We start from the raw sequence: 13,517 nt of genomic DNA on the forward strand, positions 1-13,517 counted from the left end.
AAGGCCATTGAAGTCCTCAATCCTGTCTCCTTCCGGCTGGAGTTACCCCCATCTTTTCGTATACACGACGTGTTTCATGCCTCCCTCCTTAAACGCTGCTCCCCGTCCTTGGCTCCCTCGAGGAAACCTCCTGTTCCCGTTCTCACCCCTGAGGGGGTGGAATTCGAGGTGGCCAAGATTGTGGACAGCAAGATGGTCCAAGGCTCCCTCCAGTACCTGGTCCATTGGAGAGGTTACGGGCCTGAGGAGAGGACTTGGGTACCCGCCCGGGATGTTCACGCTGGGGTATTGGTCAGGAAGTTCCACCTTCGTTTCCCCAGTAAACCAGGTCCACTTAGAAAGGGTCCGGTGGCCCCTCATAAAAGGGGGGGTACTGTAAAGGATCTGCCAGGCACAGCTTCGGGGTTAACTTCCATAGGTAATCAGTCTTCACCTGAGTCTATCTCTCTGAGACTGACTCCAGCTTCCACCACTCAGGCTGGCAGGCTTAGGAGTGGAAGAGCCTATCGCAGCCTGGCCAGACTCAGCTAGCTCCCGCCCTCTGTCTATTTATACCTGCCTTTCCTGTTCCTCCTTGCTTGTGATTCTTTCTGTGTGGTTTCCTGGCCCAGCTACAGCTCCTAACAATTTGATCCTGCTCCATTCTGACCCTGGCTTTCTGACTACTCTCCTGCTCTGCGTTTGGTACCTCGTGCTCTCCTGGTTTGACTTGGCTCGTTCACCACTTTGTTGCTCACGGTGTTGCCGTGGGCAACTGCCCCTTTCCCTTTGCTTTATATTCCCTTGTATGTTTGTCTCGTGCACTTACTGAGCGTAGGGACCGCCGCCCAGTTGTACCCCGTCGCCTAGGGCGGGTCGTTGCAAGTAGGCAGGGACAGAGTGGCGGGTAGATTAGGGCTCACTTGTCCGTTTCCCTACCCCTATCATTACAACTTTTTTATGTTTTACAACTTTTTGCACAATAAAATTACTTTTGTAAAAATAATGTATTTTTTCTGTCGCCATGTTGTGGGAACCATAACTTTTTCATTTTTTCATTGACGGAGCTGTACGAGGGCTTTTTTTTGGCGAGACGAGCTATAGCTTTTATTGGTACCATATTTGGATGCAATGCGGCTTTTTGATCACTTTTTATTCCAATTTTTGTAGGGTAATGTGACCAAAAACCACAAATTCAGGCATTTTTTTAACTTTTTTTTTACGCTGTTCACCGCGTGGAATAAATAACATAATATTTTTATAGTTCAGTCCGTTACGGTCGTGACAATATCAAATATGTATGGTTTATTATAATTTTTTTCAATAATAAAAGACTTGATAAGGGAAAAAAGGGCGATTGTGTTTTATTACTTGAAACTTTTACTTTACTTTTTACAAATTTTATTTGTACTTATTTTCCATTTTTGTTTTTACTCCCACTAGGGGACTTGAAGGTTCAACTGTCAGTTTTTTTTCTTCTAATACATTGCACTACCTATGTAGTGCAATGTATTAGATCTGTCAGTCGTTCACTGACAGCAAACCGATTATGCTCCGCCTCCGAGCGGGGCCTAAGCGGCTTCCATTATGGTAGAGCAGGAGGCCATTGTTAGGCCTCCTTTTGCCATAGCAGCAGTCGGCAGTCCTGCAATCCCATTGCAGGGCTGCCAATCTCCTACCAACCTCTAAGATGCAGCGATCGCTGCATCTGAGGGGTTAATGGCAGGGATCAGAGCTAGCCCCGGTTCCTGCCATTACAGGTGGATGTCATCTGTAACATACAGCTGACATCTACCACTGATGATGCCAGCTCAGCTCCTGAGCTGGCGCCATCTTGCCGGCGGCTACGGAAGCCTTTTAGGCTCCGCCTCCAGGTGGGGACTGAACGGCTTCCATACTAGGCAGACCGGGAGGCCAATATTAGGCCTCCAGCTGCCATTGCAGCTACTGGCACACCGGCAATTTTGTTGCAGTGTTCGGCTTTTTCCGGCGCTGCCATAGAAAATGAATGGAGCAGCAGTGCGCATGAGCGACCTGCCGCTTGGTTCAAATGAGGGGTTTAGGGGTCCCTGTTCTCATAAACTGTGGGGGTCCGAGCTGTCGGACACCTACCGATCAGCAAGTTACCCATTACCCTATGGATAGGGGATAACTTGTTGTAACCGGAATACCCCTTTAATTCCTTCAAGCTCAACCTATAATCCTACAGTGTTGATCCAGAGGAAGGCAATGCCACCCCCCATGACGCAGTTGGCAATTTTCTCAAATTATCCTTCAAAAAAACCTTCCCGACTCCAAATCTAGCAACCCGCATGAACCTCTGGATCAATGACCCCACTTAGCAATCTAATACTCATAAGTTGTAATAGTGTTTTCGTTAAAGAAGAACTTGAAACCTTCCCCTTAAACTATATATATAGTGCATAAGCTGTCCAGATAAATTGTGCATTTAGCGTCTAGATAAATACTTTTTTACAGTGTTTGAAAATAATTAGCTTCTTACAGAACTCAGATAAATAGAGCACAGTGTATAGCAAATACAACTTGCAGAAGAATAGAGTAGAAGTAGAAGTGTCCAGGCAAAAAATGGTCACATAGAACATCTAGAAAATATCCTCAGAGATAAGCTCTTGATGAATTTGCCCCCACTAAACATAAAATATGTTTTATATCAGTTAGGGCCAAATAGCATTTGCCACCAGTCACTTAGTTGTCACCAAGGGGGCTTATATGATACCACTTAGACTAAATAAAAGCACTTCTTCATAGGAATAAGTCCACAAAGGTGGAAAAAATACCTATATGTGAGAACTAGAGAGAAGTGAGTGAAAGGTGGTAGTGCATGCAAGATTTAGTCTACTGACTGGCATTTTGGGGAGTTCTTTGGTGGGTAGAAATCCACCCACAGGACTATATCTACTATGGCATCAGCAAGAGGGAGGCACACATTTTTACAGACAGCACCTGCTTCATTGTATCTACCTGCTTAGGACTTCGAGGGACTGTCCTAAGGATGTTATTGCACCCACTACATAGTTATTAATAGTCTGATACAGAATCTCTTTCATTGTTTTGATTGTGGAAGACTTATTTTGAGAAAATCCTGAGTTTATAAACAAAAGATTGGATTGTTTATAGTTTTTTGTTATGTCTATTGCCAATACATCAAATATGAATGAAGCAGGAACGTCGGCTTCAGGGTACAGCTTTCTATCTGCAGCCGCAATCCGCTATAGAACATTACATGGGGTGCCGATCTGCTATGCCCTCTCCAGTTCAGCTGTGCCAGCTTGTCACCCCCTCTGATCTGAGCATTTCTGACCCCACTTAGATGCTGAGATCAGTGGGAGTCAGGGGATTTACTGTAATACTTAGGGGTCAAGAAATGTCATGGGCTGATTTTAATGTGTACAAGAATATGGAGGAGGAAAAGCTGAACTGAAAAGAAGGAAAACGAGAAAAACCCAAAGAGATGGAAGTGATTGAAGGATGGAGAGAAGCACTGAGTTAAGGAGGAGGCACTGAGAGGAGAGAGAGGGAGTGTGGGGGGAGCAGAGATAGAGAGGGAGAGACTGGGGAAGGAGGGAGGAGGAGGGATACAGAGCCGAGAGATGGAGGAGAAGATACACTGAGCCTGGTACATACAGAGCGGGGGCACAGCTGCCAGTGCTGGACAGACAGGGCCTCGCTCTATCCCTCATCGATATCAACCTTCAGAGCCCGTGGACTGAGGACTGGCATCGGGCAGCGAGGACGCGCACACCTCGGGGACAGCAGCGGGCACAGTACATCGGACGCTGGGTATACGCATCGCATATTGCACCGGAATCCTACAGTGTCAGACTATTCAACCTCCATCACATGGCAGAGGGCCCCTGGGATCGCCTGGTGGAGATAGACACTGCCACATAATACTGCCTTGTCACTAGGCACCAGTGCCATAGTTCTTCTACTGAATACACAGTGGCACCAGACACCCATCTCACAGTGCCACTTATCGATAGATCGCCGCTAGTCACACACTACTTGTCACGCTTCACATCCCCTATAGGAAATCTAGTACTTCCAGCCAAAGTGATAGTGCTATGTGTAGTGTGCCACCAGAAAGTGCCCATCCTGACCAGAGCCATGTACAGCGCCGGGCACACGGCCAACTATGCACTAATTAGCTGAATGCAATGATTCAAATTAGATCTAAATACTAATTAACGATCACGTTAAATACAAGAGCGGCGAGGCATTGGTATTACCAGGCGCGCACACTGCGAAATGCAAGCTGACTGACCAGTGCCAGGCAGTGTGGGCAGGGAAGTCGCATGGGCACACTATAGAGCTAGATGTACGGGTAGAGATCGATAGCCCGCTAGATATAGGACATAGGGAACGTTGGCGCCTTTTATCTATTCCCTATATTGGGCTAGCTGTATGCGGTAGATAAGGACTCCGTCTCCTCACACGTCCTCTCCATACACACCGAGCACTTCTTCACAGAAAGACGCTTCTGGATTCCGCAGGAATAAACTTATCCGGGGACATGTGAAAGACCAGAGCACAGGAAGACACCCCGGATCATGGGACATCCCAGGCGGCAGGATAAAGCCTCCCCCTTGATAAAGTACTGCTAACAGCGACCAGGTAAGAGAGGAGCACCCCCTGCCTGGCACTGTGTGTGCGCTGGCACCTGAGGTGTCTCATTACGTGTGTGGGGCTGCCGTCATATCTGCAGTATATCTCAGTCACGACTGTGTGAGGTGATTCTTGTAGTCGGCATTGCTGTATTTTGGCGCCCTGTGTGTCCGTATATTTTCAGTATTGCTCGTGTAAGGTGTGAGCGCCTCCATCACGTGTCAGGTCAGGTTGAGGCCGAGCCTGGTTCTGGTCAGTGGTGACATATGGACAGCTGACAAGTTCTACATGCTGGGGATGGTGCCCACCGTCATGACATGTATGTAGAGTAGGACTTGAGAGAGAGTGCGGTGGTGGCCTCCATCCTGTCACATAATACTATTCACTTGCCGTCTTCCCTCCATCACAGCAGCTCCATGTAAAGTGCGGAGAATGCAGCTATTTTATAAAATTTCTCTTTATTTCTCCGGTCAAAATCCAATGTGGTCCTACATACATCAGCTTACAAGACCCGCCATACTATCCGTCCCTGGTACCTCTCTATCTATCTAATTATTTCTCTCTCTCTCTGTGTGTGTGTGTCTCTCACCCTCTCTCTCTGTGTCTCTCACCCCCTCTCTCTGTGTGTGTCTCTCTCTCTCCCTCTCTCTCTGTGTCTCTCTCTCTCCCTCTCTCTCTGTGTCTCTCACCCTCTCTCTCTGTGTCTCTCTCCCTCTCTCTCTGTGTGTCTCTCTCTCTGTGTCTCTCACCCTCTCTCTCTGTGTCTCTCACCCTCTATCTCTGTGTCTGTCTCTCTCCCTCTCTGTCTCTCTCCCTCTCTGTGTCTCTCTCCCTCTCTCTCTGTGTCTCTCACCCTCTCTCTCTGTGTCTCTCTCTCTCCCTCTCTGTCTCTCTCCCTCTCTCTCTGTGTCTCTCTCTGTGTCTCTCTCCCTCTCTCTCTGTGTCTCTCACCCTCTCTCTCTGTGTGTCTCTCTCTCTCCCTCTCTCTCTGTGTCTCTCTCCCTTTCTCTCTCTCTTTCTCTCCCTCTCTCTCTGTGTCTCTCACCCTCTCTGTCTCTCTGTGTCTCTCTCCCTCTCTCTCGGTGTCTCTCGCCCTCTCTCTCTGTGTCTCTCACCCTCTCTCTTTCACCCTCTCTCCATCTTTGAGACACGCATATGCTATAGGCAGGATCAACCAGTCTATCTATCTATCATCTATCTATCTATCTATCTATCTATCTATCTATCTATCTATCTATCTATCTATCTATCTATCTATCTATCTCGGAGGCTGCAGGTTGTTGCTATTGATGGGATTATCATCTTGTATTGTCCCAGTTCTATGTGTGTTGCTTGTGAGAATTATTGTAGTGTGCTGATTCTGGGAATATGTGGTGCCATCTCTCTCATACATGAGGATGACACCTGGCGCTTGGTATGAACTAATGGTTTGGACATTTTTCTACTTAGTGTCTGGTAATGTGCAGCAGGTCCCAGCACTCTTAATTAATAGAAGCTTTTATCCATCCAAGGTCTTTCAACCACATAAGTAAAACTGTATGGCGAGAACAGACGTCTAGATCATCTGCTAAGGAAACTTCCACATAATTGCTACATAGGAAACGTCATTTTTATCTTATTTTACAGTGAAGAATGAATAATTAAGATTAGGTTACAGGAGGGTAATTGTATCACATTGGAGGCCTTTTATGGTGACATTTAGTGTGCTGACTATTACAATATTTCAACAATAACCGAGGTTTAAAATGTAACATGCGCCAAAATATTTGGGATCGATATACATTTCTGTCAGCATGCCACAATCCCTTTCCATATGTCTTTATTAGGGCATGTTGTAGAAGGGGGTGCCCAGCTCTGGACACCCTCCATGAGCCAAAGCAGGGCTACTAACATTAGCATTCATTTAAAGGGCTACATGTAATACTATATTTCCCCTGTAGCGGCCGCTGCAGGAGAAATAAGCAGCCAACAGAAACTTCGCCTGGCAAGATTATCTGCCTCAAGATCCATTCTCCTATTAAAGGGGTTTTTCCTGTGATGTGACAACCCCTTTAGAAAATGCTGTATATTTCAAGATTTAGTGGTATGAGAATTACTTATGCATTGATGATCAGCCATGACATCATGGAGAACCATTGTCAGAAGGACTATTTATTTACATCATCAAGAACTTGGGACCAGGGACAACTAACATCTTATGCTGCTCATTCAAATATTTTCTTCAAATGTTGTGCCAAGTTTTAAGATGATCTCCAATGCATAGCTACATGGAATAGTTTGTAGAAGTTTGCGGAAGAAAGGCTTGCCAACACAGCCAGAATCCCCCCACCAGGATATATAGGACCTGAACTAATGAAGAAATGCAGTTTAACCAGAATGATCCAGCCCAAACCTGGACAGACAGATAAATAGATACCTGGGTTGCACAATTCTTTATGTGTATTGTACATTTTCATCAGGTGCATATTATATTTGCAGTTGCTATACTGTACAGGAAGAGCTATCTGCAATCGAACTCCATGTCCATTAAATTCCGACATGTTTATGGCTTCTGTAAACATCATAAGTATGTGATGTACTGGCTTCATTAATCTCATCCTAATTTCCATACAACACCTATAAACTCCTTGGACCAGCTCCTTTTTGGCCATTTGCATTTGATGCATTTATTAATGTGAACCTGTATTCGTTTTACTAACTCCCCCAACATGCTCAAATTTATTGCCTTCAGGACTGCTGAGCTTGCTTTGTAGCGTTACTATGGCTCAGATAGAGCTGATGAATGCACATGGAGAACTTCTGGGACATCATGGAGCTGATTTGTTTTGTGAACAGCTATCCAGGAGGCCCCTATAGATTACAGGTGCAGATGCAGCGAGCCTCACTGACAATCATCTTTTATTATTTGACCTTTTTCATATATATTTTTTTTCTCTGTGTCCCTAGGCATTCCTTACATTGCAGTGCTGTTCATCCTGAGCTACCTGGTTCATATGTGAAATGCCATTACTATAGATCTCAAACCTATTAACTTTTCTTTCCCCAAGGAGTAACCCATTTTTTGCCCCACCTCCCTTCAGTACCTGCTTCTCAAATTGTCATCAGCAGTCACCCAATTATCTCAATGCACACCTGGTTAGTTGCATATGTGTCCCAATTATTGTGTATGTATATATACATATATATTTGGTTTGTGCATGGTATGTGTGTTTATATGAAGGGGAAGACAAGAAAATGTGGACTGTTGGTGTCTACTTTAGGAGGCAGTTTGAGCTCTTGAGTGTCTTGGTATTTATGCAGTGTTGTGTGTGTATATGTCATGTTATGATGTATTTTATTATTTGAGCACTGTATGGTGACATTTGAACACAGGGCATTTTAATGGTGAGATGATTTAAACAATTCTAAAGGGGCCGGTTCACACCTGCATTGGAGGCTCTGTTATTGTTTCCAGTAAAACCATGGACACCCTGACAGAAAGCCGACAGAACCCACTAAAGTCAATGGGTTCCTTCAACGGCCGGTGGAGTCCGTAGTACAACATAAACGGTTCTTAACCGAATGGTAGGGGTCGTATGGCGCTGGTATTTTGGCTCATGTGGTGGGATTATTTAGACTATACACTGGGGTTACTTGGGACTACAGCAATGTTATTTTGGCAATGCATGTCACAGCATACAGGTTCTACAGCGCCCCGGAGGCAGCCGTCTGAACTAGATACTTACACAGGCAGGGCAGTGGAAGAGAGGGAGCAGATGGAAAGGGGACCGAACTCTGTATAACAATGCTGATTTATATGCTATTGGAAAGATTGGCGCTATATGTTCTGTAATCGTTGAAGTTACTGTACTTGGCCTAATAAATAAGGAAGCTATCCATTTTTATACAAATTGATATAAGGACATACTTGGGGCCTTATGTATCAATTCAGGATCACTGACCCTTTTATCCCATAGCAACCAGTCAATTTGCAATTTGAATTCTACCAGTGATGTTTAGAAAATGAAAGCCAAACACTGCTTATTTGCTACGGAATTGTATATGGCTTTTTTTCTTTGATTCAGGATTGATATACCTCTATGGGACCCTGTACTAGGACCTACAATAAAACAAAAACATGTGAGGTTCTGAGATGATGGCAGTTTACTATTGGCGATAGACTGTATTTTTCGGTTTATAAGACACACTTTTTAGCAAGAATAAATCTTGATAAAAAGCCATGCATTTGCAGTCAAGGGGCCTTGCTGCTATCGCGCTGTTCCTGGCCATTTAACTAGTTAAAGGTGTTTTCCCATGAGGACATTTATGACGTATCCACAGAATATGTCATTAATGTCAGATAGATGCAGCCCCAGCTCCATGACCTCTGGGACCCACAGCTATCTCTAGAACGGGGCCCCCTAAACCCCGTTCCGAAGTTACGGAAACAGCGCAACTCGCTGAGCTATGCTGTTTCTGTAACTCCCATAGAACTGAAAATAAATATTTAAAACACCAGAATCGTTGTTTTTTGGTCAACTTAGCGCTAAAAAAATGAAATAAAAAGTGATCAAAAAGTCGTACGTACAAAAAAATTGTGCCAATAAAAACTACAGGTCGTCCCGCAACAAATAAGCCCTCACACCGCTCAATCGATGAAAAAATATAAAAGTTATGGCTCTCAGAATGTGGTAAAATAGAACATATTTATTTTTTTAACAAATACTTTTTTCTTTGTAAAAGTAGTAAAATATGAAATATTTTTTTCCTATTTTCAGATGTCTAAAACCTGGGTGCGTCTTATAGTCAGGTGCGTCTTATAGTCTGAAAAATACGGCAATCAATAAATATTAGGAATGGCATGGCTTCTAAAGAAGAAAGTATTATTTTTCTGCACACCAATGCCAGAGGTTGTTCTTTTTGAGGACCCACAGACAACACGGAGTCACTTCTTGCGGTTAAACGAAGTGTAATTTAATCCCAAAGTTTGAAATCACTAGGCCACGTTCAGACGTGGCAGAATTTTTTTCGCTGCAAATGGTGGGGCAGATTCGGGGCAATTACGCAACAAATCTGCAGCAACATTTGCATATTTGACAGGTAATTCAGACGTTGCAGATATCGCAGCGAACACTTGCCACAGATTTCAGCTTTTGTATTGCAAAGGCTGAAATCTGCAGTGAAATTCCACTGCTTCTCCGCAACATAATATGCATGCTGCGGAGGGGAAATTCTGCACCGCAGCCTAAATTCCGCACAGTTATTTTCTGAACGTCTGAACTAAGTTTCCTAAAAATGTATAGAAAGAAATGAAAAATACGGCTGCTGCAGAAATCCGCTGCGGACTGTTCAACAGCAATTCCGTCACGTCTGAACGTGGCCTTACTTTACTCTAAGCACCCTAAAGTTATTGAACCTTCTCCCACAGGGTTTGGTAATGGCTGAAAGTGTGGATAGATTTATGAAAGAGTTCAATATCTTCCTTGGGAAACACAATATTCAGGATTACTGATGTTAATTTAGAATGTTGATCCAGGGATCTGTCCGACTGACAGTAGGGATCAGAAATAATTTTTTCCACTTTATGCCAAATTAGGTCTTTGCCAATTTTATTATTTTATTCTAGGTTTACAGGATATTGGTTTACAATAATGTACCATTTTGAATGGGCTGAGAATCCATTCAGAAAAGCACACCCTTGTGCACTCACAATACTAAATAGAGACACATACAACCCGTAATAACATCTGTCAGCAGTAGCTTGTTCACTGCTGCAGGTAGAAGTAGAAGATTTTCATATTCTGCCGCGCAAATCAGCAAAAATGGTCATGAAAAGATATTCCAGATGTTATATTTATATTGCATAACTTTATAGCAAATCTTGGAGTATCATTTTAATGGGGTTGTTCCAATGTTTCCAATTTTTCAGTTTTATTGTCGTGACCATGTTTGCAAAAGTGACAACAGGAAGTGCAGCCATATCAGTTGTCACTTTTTAATTAGAAACTGAAACTTGTCAGCATGTTTTACCAATGACAACGTGACAGTTTCATCATCAGTTGCTGAGAGGCTGCTTCAATTTTTTGTTTTGTAATAGTCAAACAAATGCGACAAAATCATTAGGAATAAAGCCTCGATACTTTTTGCTTAATTAACATTTGTTCTTCCTTTGTTTGTGATCCTGGAGAACACTTTTAATGTTAGGATCTATGCAGCTCGACTTTATATCAAAGTATGCTTAATTATACTGGACTTATACTGGCAGGTTTGCTTATTCTGCCCTAATACAGGCTTAGTAAGGTTTAGAATGACCTGTGTGGCATGAATAAATAAATCATATTAATTACTATGAGAATATAAATTAATCTTTAAAGCGTTCAGCTGCTTATCAGAAACGGAGAAGAGAATTATTCTATGTGAGGTAGAAAAAGGTTTATGTGATCATACGAATCACATGACATTTAGAATACCTAACAACAAATGTTTTCTGGTCTGATAGCTGTAAATGCAGCAATCAGGTATCAGAATCGTCTAATGCCTTTAAACTGTGCATTTTATAGGTAGTTGTAATGCTGTGCATGAATTTTCAGTGTAAGGGTCTCGAAAACATCTCAAAATACGGAGCTGTTTTCAAGAGAAAACAGCTCCTGATTTTCACACGTTTTTTGTGCCACTCGGGATTTTCGCTGCGTTTTTTGGGGCGTTTTTTACGGCAGTTTGTGGAGATTTTTCAATAGAGTCTATGGAAAACGGCTCCAAAAACGTCCCAAGAAGTGTCCTGCACTTCTCTTTCGCGGCCGTTTTTTTACGCGTAACAAAAACGCAGCGAAAAACACTCCGTCGGAACAGAACACCGTTTGAAATCAATGGGCAGATGTTTGGAGGCGTTCTGCTTCTGATTTTTTTCGGGCGTTTACGGCCCGAAAAACGGCCGAGAATAGGCCCTGTAAACATACACTGACACTACCCCAGGCAGTATTTTCCAACAGTCTTCTTCATTCAATGAATATCAAACTGATAATATGTCGGATTTAAAAATATGGGGACATTTATTAAAGGCTTTACACCAGTTTTGCTGTCGTTAAAGAGTCACAAAGTTTTGCGCTAAAATTTGTGACGTTTTATGTCTCTTCATTTTCTAAAAGAGGCGAGAAAAGGGGGCAGGGCTTGGCGGGAGGTGCTGGGTCTCTCGTGATCTAATAGATTTACGCCATAAGCTGACCTATGCTTTCTAGTAGCAGGCATAGATTTGCATTTCTGGCACACAGAGAGCTAAAGATGCAACAGGTTTATTAAGAGGCATGTACCATTTGAAACGGCAGTTCTAATAAATTCCCCCACTGTGTTCCAATATATACCTTATAGTGAATGTGCATTTGCCATCCAATGTTCCCTCTAAGTCTTGGCAGCTCCTGAGCGGGGCAGTTAGGGAGCAGGGCAAGTCTCCATCAATGGTGGGCGATCTGATGACCAACAGTAATACCCCCAGTAAACGCTAATATAGCGTACTAAATAAGGGAATAATAACATTTATTTTAAATTGGTTTTAATTACTTTTTTACATACTATAAATTTACAAGTCCAGCAGTAAAATAGACAGTCATAAACACCAATTATAGGCATCAATGAAAGAATCCCTCTCTTACATCACTGTCCCTATAGATAGAGCCACACAGATCCCCTATAGATAGTGCCGCACTGCCCCTGTAGATAGTGCTACAGCCCATGTAGATAGCGTCACACACATCCCCCCTATAGATAGCATCACACACATCCCCCTGTAGGTAGCGCCACACACATCCCCCTGTAGACTTTTACCCCCCTGTAGATCCTGCCACACAGACCCCCTGTAGATGGCGTCACACACATCCCCCTGTAGATAGCGTCACACACATCCCCCTGTAGATAGCGCCATACAGACTTCCTGTAGATCGCATCACACACTTCCCCCTGTAGATAGCGTCACACACATCCCCCTGTAGACAGCTTCACCCCCCTGTAGATATAGCCACACAGACCCCCTGTAGATAATGCCACAGACCCCCTGTAGAGAGCGCTGCACAGCCCCTGTAGATAGCGTCACACATCCCCTATAGATAGCGCCACACACAGCCCCCCCTGTAGATAGCGCCACACACAGCCCCCCCCTGTAGACAGCTTCACCCCCCTGTAGACAGCGCCACACAGACCCCCTGTTGATAGAGTAACACACATCCCCTGTAGATAGCGACACACACAGCCCCCCTGTAGATAGGGTCACACACATCCCCCTGTAGATAGCACCACACAGACCCCCTGTAGATCGCATCACACACATTCCCCTGTAGACAACTTCACCCCCCTGTAGATAGTGCCACAGACCCCCTGTAGAGAGCGCTGCACAGCCCCTGTAAATAGCGTCACACACATTCCCCTGTAGATAGCATCACACTTCCCCCTGTAGATAGCGCCACACACAGCCCCCCTGTAGATAGCGCCACACACATCCCCCTGTAGACAGCTTCACCCCGCTGTAGATAGCGCCACACAGACCCCCTGTAGATAGTGTCACACACATCCCCCATGTAGATAGCGTGACCCCCCCTGTCGATAGCATCACACACAGCCCCCTGTAGATAGTGCCACACAGACCCCTGTAGATAGTTCCACACAGACCCCCCTGTAGATTGTGCCACACAGACCCCTGTATATAGTGCTAGACAGCAAATCCCCCCTGTATATAGTACTACACAGCCCACCTCTGCCCTTGTATATAGCGCTACACAGCCCCCCCTCTTCCCTTGTGTATATAGTGCTACACAGCCCCCCTCCTCCCCTTGTATATAGCGCTGCACAGCAATCCCCCCTGTATATAGAGCTACACAGCCCCCCTTCTCCCCTTGTATAGAGTGCTACACAGCCACCTCCTCCCCTTGTATATAGCGCTACACAGC

The 13,517-nt window shown here is 44.4% G+C and overlaps 1 protein-coding gene across 7 annotated transcripts in view; it reads left to right on the forward strand.

The window, feature by feature from the left end:
- The first annotated feature begins 3,559 nt into the window (after positions 1-3,559).
- The window catches only part of ADGRB2 (adhesion G protein-coupled receptor B2), a 441,157-nt gene continuing 431,199 nt past the window's right edge, over positions 3,560-13,517 (forward strand). For all 7 annotated transcript variants that reach the window (XM_075853159.1, XM_075853161.1, XM_075853162.1 and 4 more), the window contains exon 1: positions 3,560-4,614. The gene's annotated coding sequence lies outside the window, so the exon portion shown is untranslated. The remainder of the gene's footprint in view (positions 4,615-13,517) is intronic.

This window comes from Rhinoderma darwinii, chromosome 2 (assembly GCF_050947455.1).
Source record: "Rhinoderma darwinii isolate aRhiDar2 chromosome 2, aRhiDar2.hap1, whole genome shotgun sequence".
Taxonomy (NCBI): domain Eukaryota; kingdom Metazoa; phylum Chordata; class Amphibia; order Anura; family Rhinodermatidae; genus Rhinoderma; species Rhinoderma darwinii.